This window comes from Mus musculus, chromosome 15, assembly GCF_000001635.26.
Source record: "Mus musculus strain C57BL/6J chromosome 15, GRCm38.p6 C57BL/6J".
Lineage (NCBI taxonomy): Eukaryota > Metazoa > Chordata > Mammalia > Rodentia > Muridae > Mus > Mus musculus.
In genome coordinates this window covers 33,070,273-33,085,797 of record NC_000081.6, presented here as the reverse complement: position 1 = coordinate 33,085,797, position 15,525 = coordinate 33,070,273, and the positions used below count along the sequence as shown (strand labels likewise).

At 41.8% G+C, this 15,525-nt stretch overlaps 1 protein-coding gene across 2 annotated transcripts in view; it reads right to left on the bottom strand.

Moving 5' to 3' along the window:
- The window catches only part of Cpq (carboxypeptidase Q), a 511,424-nt gene extending 508,755 nt beyond the window's left edge, over window positions 1-2,669 (bottom strand). For both annotated transcript variants that reach the window (NM_018755.2, NM_176073.4), the window contains exon 1: window positions 2,476-2,669. The gene's annotated coding sequence lies outside the window, so the exon portion shown is untranslated. The remainder of the gene's footprint in view (window positions 1-2,475) is intronic.
- Between the last annotated feature and the right edge of the window lie 12,856 nt (window positions 2,670-15,525).

Below are 15,525 nucleotides of genomic sequence, written 5' to 3'. Positions count from 1 at the left end.
GGACAAAAAGCTCCAGCCTCCTGAGATAAATAAAATTGGCAAGGACTCTCGGCTTTCTAGGCACCAACCATTGGTTTCTGCCTTCCCTGAGACTAAACCTGGCAGGCAAAAGAAAACAAAATAATTTCCACTTATTTTATAGGCTACCTTTTTTGCTCTCATCAATTAATTATAAGGGTCCTGGAAGTCCATTTTACATTCCCAGTGTTCCCCATTAGGAGGATGTCAAGCAGCCTCTTACCAAAGACACAAAGTTAGGACACACACATACAAAAAAACAATGCTTAGATCTCATGGTGCAGTGCCCTTAAATGCTGGTCACTGAACCCTCAATGTCACCTACTTTAAATTCCCTAAATAAGTAAAAGGATGAGGATTTGTGAGCATTTAGGTTGAAAGTGTCAAATCATAGTGGAATTAAAACATTCTTATTTAGGTTTTTTGTTGTTTTTGTTGTTTGTTTGAGAGTATCTCACTTGGATGCTCAGACTGTCCTTGAACTTATAACAATTCTCATTACAGTTATAACTGTGAGTCACCATACCTGGCTGACAATTTGTGTGTGTGTTAACTATGTAGAAATCAGAGGACAATTTGCAGTGTGTGTGTCTGGTCCTGGGATTAAACTTAGTTCCCTCGAGTTGGAAGCATGTGCCTTTACCAACTGGCCATTTTGATGATGCTGGCTAATAATTTTTAAAATAATAAAATAACTAAATCCACCTTAGTAATCCTACTCCCTGGCTCCCATTCACAGTTCACTGGATATGGTAACAATATCCAAATTTTGTACATGTTCGAAAACACAAGGAAACCAGTCTTCCATACCACACAGACTTTCACAGCAGACATTGCCTGATCCCATCTGCTTATGTTCTGAGTCTTGGCTTCCTATTTTTCAAGTACTATTTCTGATAGTTAGGACAAAAGGAGTTTCAAGTTTGCCTTGCTCTTAAGTTTACGGTGAGGATTAGTAGGGTAATATAAGTAAGAAGTTTAAATGAACAATAAAAGTGTGTGGTCAGAGCACCATGAATATCAACTTGTACATTTCATAGTTGAATGACACATGAACCCACAACTGGCTATTTGGGAAAACAACCTGAGAAAGTCAGTCTTTTTCACTAAACAAAACATTTACTCTACCAGATAGACTTGAAATAGGTAGGTAAAAATATGCACCGGCACATGTCTGTGACCCCAGCACTAGCAGGGTGGAGACAAGAGGATTCCTGGAGCTCACTGGCCAACTGATCTAGCAGATTCACTGGACCCCCAGGTCCACTGAGATGTGCTGTCTCCAAAATTTAAAGAATAAAACCTTTGAGGAAGATACCTGTGTTAACCACAGGTCCATACACACATGTACATACACACACACATAATGAAGTTAAAATCTAAAGAGATCAAGTGACAATTCAAAGTCATTGATTTTGGTTTTATGGGGGGGGGGGGTTGTGGAACTTGGGGTCTAGGAAGCAAAACTACAGCAGTGATCAACTGTATTAAAGCACTCTTTATGTGTCATGCACACAAATTACTTTCCTCACTGTGACATATTTTGTTTTCTTCATTCACCTGCAACTAAACCAACCCTTGTCTAAGGAAAATAGACATTGTCCAGTCTTAGATTCATGAGAAGTGTCTGGATTTAAATACAAGTCAGCGACATGGTTCTGCTTTGAGATGTACCTTTGTACCTTGTAAATACATTATATATTTTGGTAACAACGCTGGCTCAAACCAAAAGTGGGGAGAATAAAGCACAAGCAAGCAAGAGTTCAGGTTATTTTGTTTTAGGCAAAATATATTTAATCCAACCAATGGAGATAATAAGGTGCAGGAGTCTAGTAACTAACAACTACAAAGAATCAAACTCCTCTTGATTAACCACAGAGATTGCAAAACACTTAACTCTGAGAAAACAGAGGCGAAAGCCTGTGTGTCTGATGTCTCCATTTCATATTCACTGTGCCATTCATATATTTTGCTCATTCTGCTGCATTTCCTACGCATTTGTCCACTTCATTCATTCAGTTCTACTTCACAGTCAATTATTGGATATTGAGTACGACTATGTATGACAAGTCAGACGCTGACAACTCGAAAATGGGGCCTTTCATATCAGAAATGAAAGAACAGAACTAGGTAGAAAGTGAAAGAAACCACCAAAGCTCTCCCACCCCGTCCTGGTAAAGCCTCTTGCAAGTCAGTTGACTAGGGAAAATTCCAGATAGGGCCTTGAAGGAAGCTCCTAGGCAGTCCAGGGACGGTGCAAGAGACCTTGAAGAAGAGACAGGCACCAGCAATTTTGGTCTCTGCCTCTGGGTTTCAGTGTAACTGCAGGCAGTCTCGTCCTATGCAAGGGCACTCCAGCCCGATCAGGAAGCTCTCTGGCAGCCAGGCCGGCTGACCTCAGCCCACCCTCCCGCCTCTGGGGAGCAGCTGGTCACCCACAGCCTGGGGGGCACTCACCTGATCACGAGGCTCTGCGGAGCAGCAGCGGCCACAACACCCGGTGAGGCCTGCAGACCACAGGCACGTTCGGGGGCGGGACCAGGAAGGTCCTCAGAGCGCACTGGAGCCACAGGGCGGGCCTCCAGAGGCCTCAGGAACAGCCCGGAGCCCCAGTAGTCTGCAGGCCTGGCTTCTTTGTGTGCCAGGACAGCTGTGGAGCCCTCCCTGGCCGGTGGGCGGAGACAAAGGTGCAACCGTCAGCCAGGCCCGAGGCCTGGGCTTTAACTGAGACTGTGGCTGGCTGGACCCGACCCTGAAAGGTCTCCTTGAGCCTGACTTAAGGCAAGTAGGGTCCCCAAGGCCTGGCTTCAAGAGACTTTGTTGGAACCGTCAAACTCCTTCCCAACAAAAGCAACTCAACAGTTATTTTGTTCATGTTATCAATCACCCAGTAGCTAGGGAGGATGGATATGCGGGAAGATGGCCCAGGACTTTGAGGCTTAGCAAGGGCTACAGAATAAATGAGACCCTGTCTCAAAAACAAAATGAAGCACCAGGTTATTTTCTCCCTTCCTTAATAGTTGAAAGACTGTAAGAAAGGAGGTGATCATGAAGGCAGGGGTCATGATCTAAAACTAGGAGATCAGAAAGTCATTTTCAGTCTAGGCATTGTATCAGGGAAAGAGCAATGCTATACTACTCTTGTAGTACATGTGCGCATATTTTTGGCCCATTTATCTATCTGTCTATCTATCTATCTATCTATCTATCTATTCATTCATTCACTTTACATCCTGATCACAGTAGCCCCTCTGCTTTCAGCTCCCCCTTCCCACAGCCCCTGTTTTATCCTCTGCCCCCTTCTCCTCTGAGAAAAGGAAGGACCCCCTTGTGAACCAGTATACCCTGACACATCAAGTCACTGCATGACTTCAGTAGTTTGGGGACCTGCATAAAGTCCAAACTGCAACATGTGCACATGTTTTTAATGTTTTATGTTTTGATAAGTCCAAATTTCTTTACTTAGCCAGACTCTTATCAAAGTTATCTTTGTAAAATACTTTCCAGTTCCTGTCTCTCCTCTTAAAACACACACACACACACAGACATACACACACACAAAACCAAGGAAAAACTTAGGCATGCTGATCCATGTATGTGTTATCTCAAAACACAGAAAATAGAGGCAGGGATATTTTGAGTTTCAGGCTAACCTGGGCTACATAGGTAGATGCTAAGAAAAAGAAAACTCACATACTTAAAAAACAGGAAAGAAAAAATTAAGCATATACAAAGAAAATCATTTTGAGTCCTTTCACCTATGTACAATATAACAATCCCTCTAAACTTTGACTAGTCGCGTTGCCTTTCACAAAATATCACTTCTGTGAGGTATTCAAGGGTCTTTTCAACATGGTCCTAGCTGGCCTTTCCACAAATGGTCCCTGGGGAGTCATATCTAGTCCCAATGATTTACATTTCTCTGAAACTATCTTTGATGAAGAATAGGTTGGATTATTTCCAATCTCCTACAACAGGCTAATTTTGTAAAATGAAATTAATAATCTAGCAAAGGTAACTGAAAAGCTATAAAATGACAGACTCTAGTTTTGTGGAAAAACAAACCTACAGGTTTGCAACAAGTGAAATATCACCTTTTTGACGCTTCTAGCTGCTTACACTCGACTTCTGTGTTTAGCTCATCGTGCACCTGTAAAGACGGCCCATAGACTGTCTCTCTAAGTATAGCTTAGATGGCAGTGCCGTGCTCATGCCGTGCCCAATGCTTCCCAGCCTTTTCTTATGCTGTAAAAGTTCTCTGTCATTGACTCACAATGTAATAATGACAAGACTTGAACTTTAATTGAATGCTTTTTACTAACACTTTATGCGGATTATCTGTGGGTGTTTCTCAGCCCTATGAGCTAGGTATTATGACTATTATTTCTACTTCACGGATGAGTAATTTGAAAGCTAGAGAGGTCATGACACACCCTGTGAGGTCAGGTTGACGTTGTAAATTAAAATAGCTTGATTCCAGAGCCCATCTATGCTTACATTGTCCTGGACCATTTTCCCCTCCCTTTAGATGGTTGATTTTAATTACTCTATTCATGTCCATCTACTATATATCTTTCCCCATTGGTGTTCATTCTATTCTTGTTTCTTTTAGAACTGTTACATTTCTGATACAATGGCATTGGTAGATCTCCATAGCTCTTAGCACTGCTCTCTCTGACTCAGATACTCTAGTAACTCAGAACTTGGCTCATGCAAGCTGCTGGAAGGGAAGCTCCTTCTCTGTGCTTTCATTCTTTTCTGGGGTTTACCTCACTGGAATTATATGCTTACATCTACATCCGCTACTAAGCCATGTGCCATGTGATGCACTCATTTTTCTTACAACTATAGTGTGGATCTGCACAGTCACTGCCAAAATCTTTTGTCTTGCATGCTTGGTCCACAACTAGTGGTTCTGGTTGGGGAAGTTTTGGAAATTTCAGCAGTTAGAAAAGCTAAATCACTCTGAAGATGCTTTTGAAAGTTATGCCCATAATTCCTTCCACATTCTTTGCTCCTTTCTGCATTTTCCTCATGCTTCTCATTGCTTCTATGATGTGATCCAAGTGTACATAGCCAAGCAACCCTGAGCTTAATCATTTGAAACCACAACTAAGTAATCTCTTTTTCTCTTAATTTTTTCTCTTAGGTATTTTTGACACAGCCTCATAAAATTAGTACATTTAATAAAATAGTTATATTTATATAGAGACAAATATTCATCAACATTTATATTATATCCATTGCATTTTGAGTACTGGAAACAGAGTCTGATATATTTATTCACTATAGGCACTCAATACCGAATTGTGTTATAAGCTCTATAGATCAAGCTGACAAGACAATCATAAGGGTAATGTACAGGTTATCACATAGGTATGGAAGAATGCATTGGTGAAATAATTTTGGAGAATTGGTTATACTTCCCAAATCCTAGTTGTCATCCATCCTTTTAGTCCCAGAAGTGAACAACTCTTTAGAAGACAACAGATTTGACATAAAGCACTAAGCTCATAGAAAACTCAGGATGGAGGTTGGGGATTTAGCTCAGTGGTAGAGCACTTGCCTAGCAAGTACAAGACCCTGGGTTCAGTCCTCAGCTCTGGGGAAAAAAAAAAGAAATCCAGTATATGTCACCCAAGTCAAGACCAATGTGTGAGCTGGCCGAAACTCCATAGAAATGCTGTTCTTCTTCACAGTGAACATACAAATACGAGAATTGATTGGTCAGACAAAAGTAGCCAAAGCTTGCAACGTTTAATCAAATCACACTACCCAATATCAAATAAATAAAGAATATTCTAAATAGTGGCCTTGTTTTCAAAAGAATTTCTCAGTGCTTCTTTTGAATATACTATTCTGCAATTATTTGATTAACCCTTTAGTTTTCCCAAAACAGAAGTACCAAATCAAGTACTTTTATTTGTTTTATCTGTTATGAGACATTGGTATAAAAAAAAAAAAAAAAAAAAAAACCACTGCCAAAGCAGTGTTCCCATTAGCAACCACAAAACTTAAGCTTGAAGCATCAGGTCCATAGAAGTAATTACATTAAAATTTACAACTTGTCTAACAATTTTCATTTCAAGACTATTTTCTTTTTTCTTTTTTATTGGTTATTTTATTTATTTATATTTCAAATGTTATCCTTATTCCTGGTTTCCCCTCTGCAAACCCCCTATCTCACACCCCTACCCCTGCTTCTATAAGGGTGCTCCCCCACTGACCCACCCACTCCCACTTAACCACACTAGCATTCCCCTATGCTATGACATCAAGCCTTCACAGAGCCAATGGCCTCCCCTCTAACTGATGCCAGACAGGATTAGGTGTGGGAGGAGACAGGAAAGATGTACAAAGGGTCAGGAAGTCAAACAGAGGTGTGTAGCAATGGGGGATAGAAAACAGGGGTGTCCAACACAAAGTCCAGGAAACTAAGAGGCTCCTGGGACCTAACCGGGATGACATTAGCTGAGAATACCTACAATGGGGATAGAGAACTTGTGGAGAGCATATGCAGAGGTTAGACACAACCCCTGATTGAGGGATGGGACCACCCTTCTCCAAGATCCTATGTTACAGGATAGATCCATGGGTCCCTCCATGTATACTCTTTAGTTGATGGTTTGGTCCCTGGGAGTTTTGTGGGGTCTGGTTGGTTTATATTCTTGTTCTTCTTATAAGGTTGCAAACCTCTTCAGCTCCTTCAGTTTTTCCCCTAACTCCTCCATTCGGGTCCTGTGCTCAGTCTGTTGCTTGACTGCAAGCAACCACATCTGTATCCATAAGGCTCTGGCAGAGCCTCACAGAAGACCGTTATATCAAGCTCCTGTCAGCAAGCACTTCTTGGCATCAACAATATTGATGGGGTTTGTTGTCCACATATGGGCTGGATCCCCAGGTTGGGCAGTCTCTGGATGGCCTTTCCTTCAGTCTCTGCTCCACTCTTTGTCTCTGTATTTCTTTTAGACAGGAGCAATTCCGGGTTAAAATCTTTGAGAAGGATGGGTGGTCCTATCCCTCAAACAGGGGTTGTGTCTAACCTCTGCATATGCTCTCCACAAGTTCTCTATCCCCATTGTAGGTATTTCAGCTAATGTCATCCCAGTTGGTTCCCAGGAGCCTCTTAGTTTCCTGGACTTTGTGTTGGACACCCCTGTTTTCCATCCCCCATTGCTACACACCTCTGTTTGATTTCCTGACCCTTTGTACATCTTTCCTGTCTCCTCCCACACCTAATTCCGCCCACCTTTTTTCCTCTCTCCCTCCTTTGTTCCACCCAAGCCACTCCCATCATCTACCTTCTGTGATTATTTTAATCCCCCTTCTAAGGAGGACTGAAGCATCTACTCTTTTCTCTTCCTTCTTCTTGAGATTCATAAGGTCTGTGAGTTTTATCATGGTTATTTCAAGCTTTTTTCCTAATATCCACTTATCAGTGAGTACATAACATGTGTGTCTTTTTGTGACTGGGTTACCTCACTTAGGATGATATTTTCTAGTTCCATCCATTTGCCTGCAAATTTCATGAGGTTATTATTTTTCATAGTTGAATAATAATCCATGTGTAAAACTACCACATTTTCTGTACTGATACCTCTGTTGAGGGACATGTGGGTTGTTTCCAGCTTCTGACTATTTTAAATAAGGCAGCTATGAACAAAGTGGAGCATGTGTCCTTGTTATATTTAGAGCATCTTTGAGTATATGCCCAGGAGTGGGATAGCTGGGTCCTCAGGTAGTATTATGCCCAATTTTCTGAGGAATCCACAGACTGATTTCCACAGTGCTTGTACCGACTTGCAATCCCACCAGCAATGCAGGAATTCCTCTTTCTCCACATCCTCACCAGCATCTGCTGTCAACTGAGTTTTTGATCTTAGCCATTCTGACTGGTGTGAAGAAGAAACTTAGGGTTGTTTTAATTTGCATTTCTCCGATGACTAAGGACTAAACATTTCTTTAGGTGCTTCTTGACCATTCGAGCTTCCTCAGTTGAGAACTCTTTGTTTAGCTCTGTACCCCATTTTTTAAATTTAATTTTTTTCAATTTTTTATTTGATATTTTCTTCATTTACATTTCAAATGCTATCCCGAAAGTCCCTATACCCTCTCCCTACCCTGCTCCCCTACCCACCCACCCCCATTTCTTGGCTTAATTTTAAATTTATTTTTACACTCCATATTCCATTCCCCAACCTCCAACCCCCACCCATCCACACTCCATCTGTTCAAGATCCCACACCTCCTACCGATCCCACTCAGGCTCCACATGGTTGCCCCCTCCACCACACCTGACCTCTAAACTCCCTGGGCCTCCAGTCTCTTGAGGGTTAGGTGCATTGTCTCTGAATGAACACCGACTTGGCAGTCCTCTACTGTGTGTGTGTATGTGTGTGTGTGTGTGTGTGTGTGTGTGTGTGTGTGTGTGTGTGTTTGTGTGTGTGTGTTGGGGGCTGCATACCAGCTAGTGTATGCTATCTGTTTGGTGGTCTAGTGTTTGAGAGATTTCAGGCATCCAGATTTATTGAGACTGCTGGTCCTCCTACAGGATCACCCTTCTCAGCTTCTTTCAGCCTTCCTTAATACAACAACAAGGGTCAGCTGCTTCTGTCCATTGGTCAGGTGCAAATATCTGCATCAGACTCTTTCAGCTGCTTGTTGGGAATTTCAGAGGGCAGTCATAATAGGTCTTCACATGTGATTGCTTTCTTCTCTCTCCCAAGTGGGACTGAAGCATCCTCACTTGGGAAATTCAGCTTGTTGAGTTTTTGAGTTCTGTGGACTGGATCTTAGATATTCTGTACTTTTAAATTTTATTTTAATTTTGTGCCTAATATCTACTTATTAGTGAGTGCATACTATGAATGTCCTTTTGGGTCTGAGTTACCTCACTCAGGATGATATTTTCTAGTTCCATCCATTTGACTGCAAAACTCAGGATGTCCTAGTTCTTAATAGCTGAGTAGTATTCCATTGTGTAAATGAACCACACTTTCTGTATCCATTCTTCTGTCATGAGACATCTAGGTTGTTTCCAGCTTCTGTCTATCACAAATAAGGTTGTTATGAACATAGTGGAACAGGTGCCCCTGTGACATGGTGGGGCATCTTTTTTTTTTTTTTATATTCCCAAGAGTGTTATAGCTGGGTCTTCAGGTAGATCTATTTTCAATTTTCTGAGGAACCTCCAGATTGATTTCCAGAGTGGTTGTACCAGTTTGCAATCCCACCAGCAATGGAGGAGTATTCCTCTTTCTCCACAACCTCTCCAACATGTGTTGTCACCTGAGGTTTCGATCTTAGTGATTCTGAAGGCAGTATCCAAATTAATAAAATCAGAAATGGAAAGGGAGGCATAACAACAGAGACAGAGAAAACTAAAAGAAATGTCAGATCTTATGATAAAAGCCTATACTCAATAAAATTGAAAAATCTAGATGAAGTGGATGGTTTTCTGGACAGATGCCACATACCAAAGTTAAATCAAGAGCATGTAAACTATCTAAACAGCCCCATATTACACAAGGAAATAGAAGTCCAAAAAAAAAAAAACCCCAACAAAACAAACAAACAAACCCACAAAAACCAAAAACCAAAAAACCCAGGGTCATATGGATTTAGTGCAGAATCCTACCAGATCTTCAAAGAAAACCTGATACCAATTTTCCTCAAAATATTCCATAAAATAGAAACAGAAGGAATACTACCTAACTTGTTCTATATCCCCTTTGCCTTACAGAAGCTTTGTAATTTTATGAGGTCCATTTGTCAGTTCTTGATATTGGAGCACAAGCTATTGATTGGTGTTCGGTTCAGGAAAATTTGCCCTGAGCCCATGTGCTCGAGGTTCTTCTCCACTTTCTTTTGTTTTCAGAATATTAGGTTTTATGTGGAGTTCTTTGATCCACTTAGACTTGAGCTTTGTACAAGGAGACGAGAATGAGTCGATTTGCAGTCTTCTACATGTTGACCACCAGTTGAACCAGCACCATTTGTTGAAAATGCTCTTTTTCCAGTGGATGGTTTTAGCTCCGTTGTCTAAGATCATTCAATTCTAATCCATTGATCTACATGCCTGTCTCTGTACCAGTACCATGTGGCTTTTATCATTATTCCTTTGTAGTACAGCCTGAGGTCAAGGGGTGGTGATAACCCCAGAAGTTCTCTTATTGTTGAGAATAGTTTTCACTATCCTGGCTTTTGTTGTTCCAAATAAATTTGAGAATTGCTCTTTCTATCTCTGAGTAGGAATTTTGGTGGAGATCACATTGAATCTATACATTTCTTTTGGCAAGTTGGCCATTTTTACTATATTAATCATGCCAATCCATGAGCATGGGACATCTTTCCATCTTCTGAGGTCTTCTTCAATTTTTTCAAAGACTTGAAATTCTTGTCATACCGATCTTTCACGTGCTTGGTTAAAGTCACACCAAGATATTTTATATTATTTGTGACTATTGTGAAGTGCTGCAGACTGGACAATCTCAGTCCTTTCACCCACAGGAAAACCAGGGTCACGGTACAGCTGGGCAGGAGTCAGAGAAAATTGACAAGCAAATATGGACACAAGGGAGTGTGCTGTATCTGAATGTAATTTGTCAAAATGAGCAACAGTCTTATATATTACAGAAAACAAAGAAGTGATACATTAAGGCCATCCAAGGTACATTGAAGTTATCTGATGCAAAAGTACTTTTACATCAAAATGGAAGAATGCATACTAAAAGCTAAAGGGAACCGACTGGGATAAAATCAATGTTAAGAACTGGGATCAAAAGTAGCCCAACCTAAGGTCAGCTTAATCTTAGAAGTCAGGGGCAAGGGCTTCATGCCCTTGCCATAGTTCCAATTCTAGTCTATTATATAGCCCACCTTCCCCCTAGGCCATTGTAAATTCTTGTGTATGTGAGTGACTCTGCTATTGTTCTAAGTATACTATGTAGACTAGCCCTGAGATTACTAGCTCTATTCTAGTGAATTGCAATGCCTGATTTCTTTCACTATCTCTCACAGTACTTCTGAATGTTACTGAATAGGTAACATTCTTACTGGATTTCAGGCCAGGGTTAGCTCAAGGATGGCCTAGGGCATTTGAACACTGGTGGAGGCTAATCTAACTTAGCTATATGTCAAAATCAATCCTTAGAGGCACTTAGAACAATATTGAGGGAGAGCACACAGATCCATTCACCGACTAAAGCAAGGACAGATTTGGAGCATTCGTTATTACAGGATGTCACAGTTCCAGGAGACTAAGTTTCCATGAACTTTTCGCCTCAGGCATGTCAAGCGAAGTCACTACTGGAGTGGGTGTGGCAGTGAAGGGTGCTGTTTCCCTAATTTCATTCTCAGCCCATTTATTTATCCCTTGAGTAGAGGAAGACTAATGATTTGTTTGAGTTAATTTTATATTCAGACACTTTTTGTTCATCAGCTGAAAGAGTTCTCTGGTGGAATTTTTGAGGTCATTTAAGTATACTATCATATCATCTGCAAATAGTGATATTTTGACTTCTTCCTTTCGAATTTGTATCCCTTTGACCTCCTTTTGTTGTCTAATTGCTCAGCCTAGAGCTTCAAGTACTGTATTGAATGGATTAGGAGAGAGTGGGCAGCCTTGTCTAGTCCCTGATTTTAGTGGGATTGCTTCAAGTTTTTTTCCACATACTTTGGTGTTGGCTACTGATTTGTTGTATATTGTTTTTACTATGTTTAGGTATGTAGATTGAATTCCTGTTTTTTCCAAGACTTTTAACATGAAGGGGTATTGAATTTTGAAAGATGTTTTTTTTAGCATCTAATAGATGATCATGTAATTTTTTTTCCTTTGAGTTTGTTTATATAGTGGATTTTAAAAAGTGAAACAAACAAAAAAAAAATTCTAGACCATTAGGCCCAGGCTTGAGAATGTGACCTTTGTGACTCAATGCTCCAAGGCATGCTAATCATAAAACAGATAGTGACATTCCTCCACCCACCCGCTTTCTGGGTTCAGGGAGTGTTCATTCAAAGAAATTCACCCTGACCCACCCTGATGATTGCTGCAACCCGCTGTGCAAATGTGCTATTGTTAGAGGCTCATAGAAAACTGTCTTGACTTTCTACTTCCTTGTGACTCTTAACTGGTATTTTTGGTATTTTCCAACAATGTCCTCCCCACCTACTTGAGTTGTGGTTTCTTCCTTTAAATACCCCCTTACCCAGCTACTCAGGGTGCTACTGTCCTCTACCCGAGTGGTGTATGACTGTGGGCCCCAGAGTGCTCTTGAAATAAAAGTCCTCTTGCAGTTTGCAGCAAGACCTTTTCTCGTGAGTGCTTTGGAGTGTCGCCTCTCCTGAGTCAGAACGTGGGGGAGTCTTCACGTTGTGGGTCTTTCATTTGGTGCATTGGCCAGGAAATGTGACCACCCTCACACCTGAGAACCCACTTGGAGGTATGGGGATCCCCTCTGGAATGTGTGCGTGCTGGCCGGTGTCTCTGTTCTGAGTGTCTGTTTTCTCTTTTCTGAAATGAACGTGTGCTTGTTGTGTTGGTTTGTTTGTCTGTGTTTTGTCCTTTGTTTCTGAAGCACAGCACCACCTGAGTTTATACTGATCAGCCTGAGTCTAGTTTAAAAATTGCCCTGAGGGACACCCCGTCTATAGGGACCTTCATCCCATCTGTAGGGACCTTCATTCCATCAGTAGGGAACTTTGTCTCATCTGTGGGGACCTTTGTCCCATCTGTTGGGACCTCCATCCCATCTGTAGGGACCTTTGTCCCATCTGTGGGAACCTCTGTCCCATCTGTAGGATTTTTCATCCCATCTGTGGGAACCTTTGCCCCATCTGTAGGTAACTCTGTCTCATATGTAGGGGCCTTTGTCCCATCTGTGGGGACCTCTGTCCCATCTGTAGGGACCTCCGTCCCATCTGTAGGTCGGTAGCGATACTCTTGTCAAGAACAGGCCATCAGATTCAGCGACCGTCTGGGTCATTTCTCTGGTTTTGGTCTTTGTGTTTGTTGACAGTTTGTGTGCTGTTTGTATTCTTTGTGACTAAGACGATGAGACAGACTGTGACGACCCTCCTAGTTTGACTCTTAACCATTGGACTGAAGTTAGGACTAGAGCCCATAACCTTTCTGTGGAGATCAAGAAAGGACCTTGGCAGAATTTTTGTGCCTGTGAGTGGCCAACTTTTGGCGTTGACTGGCCACTGGAGGGAACTTTTGACTTGACTATAATTTTTGAGATCAAAACAATTAGCTTTCAGGAAGGAACAGGATCACACCCTGACCAACAGGTGTACATTACAGTAATGGCAAGACCTGGTCCAGAATTCTCCACCTTGGGTCAAGCCTTGGGTGTGCCAGCAGAAGCCAGGCTCCTGAGTCCTGGCCTTTCGAAAACCCATTGAAGAGAAAAAGAAAAAATTAATGGACAGTATCAATTGGTCTTTGGATCCCTGCACCTGTACTTAGGAGTCTAGTGTGGCTGGAGAAGCACTGCTAGGAGCTGATTGTAAATGCTGCTCTCAAAGGGACCAGCAGCTTCTCAAGTTCTATTGTAAGGGAACTGTTGACTATTTTTCCTACAAAAGTCTCTGTGCTTGTGATTATTGGATTCATCAGGTAACAAGAAGCTCCTCTCTTGAAATTACAGCTAGAAAAATTAAGAATGTTGTATGGTTTAAATAAGCAAATGTATGCAGCCATTTCATTTTTGTTTCTGAATAGTTTTAAAGGTATAAATATGTTTTATATGTCTTGGTCATAAATTATTGGCTCGCAAGTTATTGGTTATGTTTAAAAATTTGTACCATTGGTAACAGAAAGTTGGCTTAAAACTGGTAACTCTGGGTTAGAGTAATTTAGAACTAAAACATGCAGTATGAGACAACCCAAGGAAACAGGTCTCTAAAGATATGCCTAAATTGGGTAATATTCTATGAATTCTTATCCTAGAAACCACACTTATAAAAGGTAGGATTTAGAGTAGTGTCTCTTTGAGGTATTGCAGGCTGCACCTTCTTGTGTTTGTGTGCAGGAACAGGCAGCCAAACTTTGTAGCAAGTAATGTTTTTGGTGTTGATTTTTTAAAGAGAATGGATTGTTTACACTGTTAAAATTGGGTTTTGCTTCTGGCCATTTCCCTCTGCTGATCTTTATAACTGGAAAAATAACCACCCCGTTTTCTCAGAGGATCCCCAATGCCTCACAGGCTTGGTGGAGTCCCTTACGTTCTCTCATCAGCCTACTTGGGATGATTGTCAGCAGCTGCTGCAGACGCTCTTCACAACCAAGGATAGAGAGAGAATGATGTTACAGGCTAGAAAAAAATATCCCAGGAGCCGATGGGCAGCCTACACAGATACAAAATGAGATCGACATGGGATTCCCTTTGACTCATCCTGGTTGGGACTACAACATGGATGTAGGTAGGGAGAGCTTAAAAATTGTATCACCAGGCTCTGTTCTCCAAGGTGCCTCAAGATGGCCCACTACTTTGACTAAAGTAGGTAATGCAGGGGCTGACCTAACCTCCCTTGGTGTTCCTTGAAAGGCTTATAGAAGCCTTCAGGCAGTTCATACCCTTTGATCTTACCTCAGAAGCCCAGAAGGCTTCAGTGGCCCTGGCTTTCATAGGGCAGTCGGCTCCCGATATCAGAAAGAAACTTCAGAGAGTGTAAGGGTTACAGGAGGGATCGTAGACAAGAGAGAAATTTGAATAGAATTTTGGCTGCGGTGGTAGGAGAGAAAAAAAGACAGGACCTAGACAGATAGGGAACCTGGGCAACAGAAGACCAATGTGCTTAACAGAATTAGGTGAGTTGGGTACCAAGCATAAAAAGGATAGAAAGGATCAGCTGTGTCAGACTGAAGTTGCATATTTGGGATACACCCTTTGAGATGGGAAGCAGTGGCTAAAGGAAGCCAGAAAAAATAATGTAACTCCGATCCCCACCCCAACTACACCAAGGCAAGTAAGAGAATTCTTGGGCACCACTGGCTTCTGCAGACTCTGGATACCTGGGTTGGCGAACTTAGCTGCCCCGTTGTAACCCCTAACCAAGGAAGGGGAGGTGTTTGTATGGACCCCAGATCCCAAATGTCCCAAAGTCTGAGTAAGGACTCCCTGTTGACCCCTGCTCTCTCTTTCACATAAAGAGTGAAAGGCTTGGCTAGGTCAGGCAAGACCAAGGCTGGCCGTCAGTAGGGCCTTTTTAATTTCTTCAAAGGCTTTCTGGTGATCTGAGGTCCACATATACACCTCTCCTTCCTTGGTTAGGGGTTACAACGGGGCAGCTGAGGTAAAAAAAAAAAAAAAAAAAAACAGGTATCCAGAGTCTGCAGAAGCCATCGGTGCCCAAGAATTCTCTTACTTGCCTTGGTGTAGTTGGGGTGGGGATCCGAGTTACAGTATTTTTTCTGGCTTCTGTTAGCCACCACTTCCCGTCTTGAAGGGTGTATCCCAAATAAGGCCAGTGGTTTACCTATCCAAGAAGTTAGACCCTGTTATC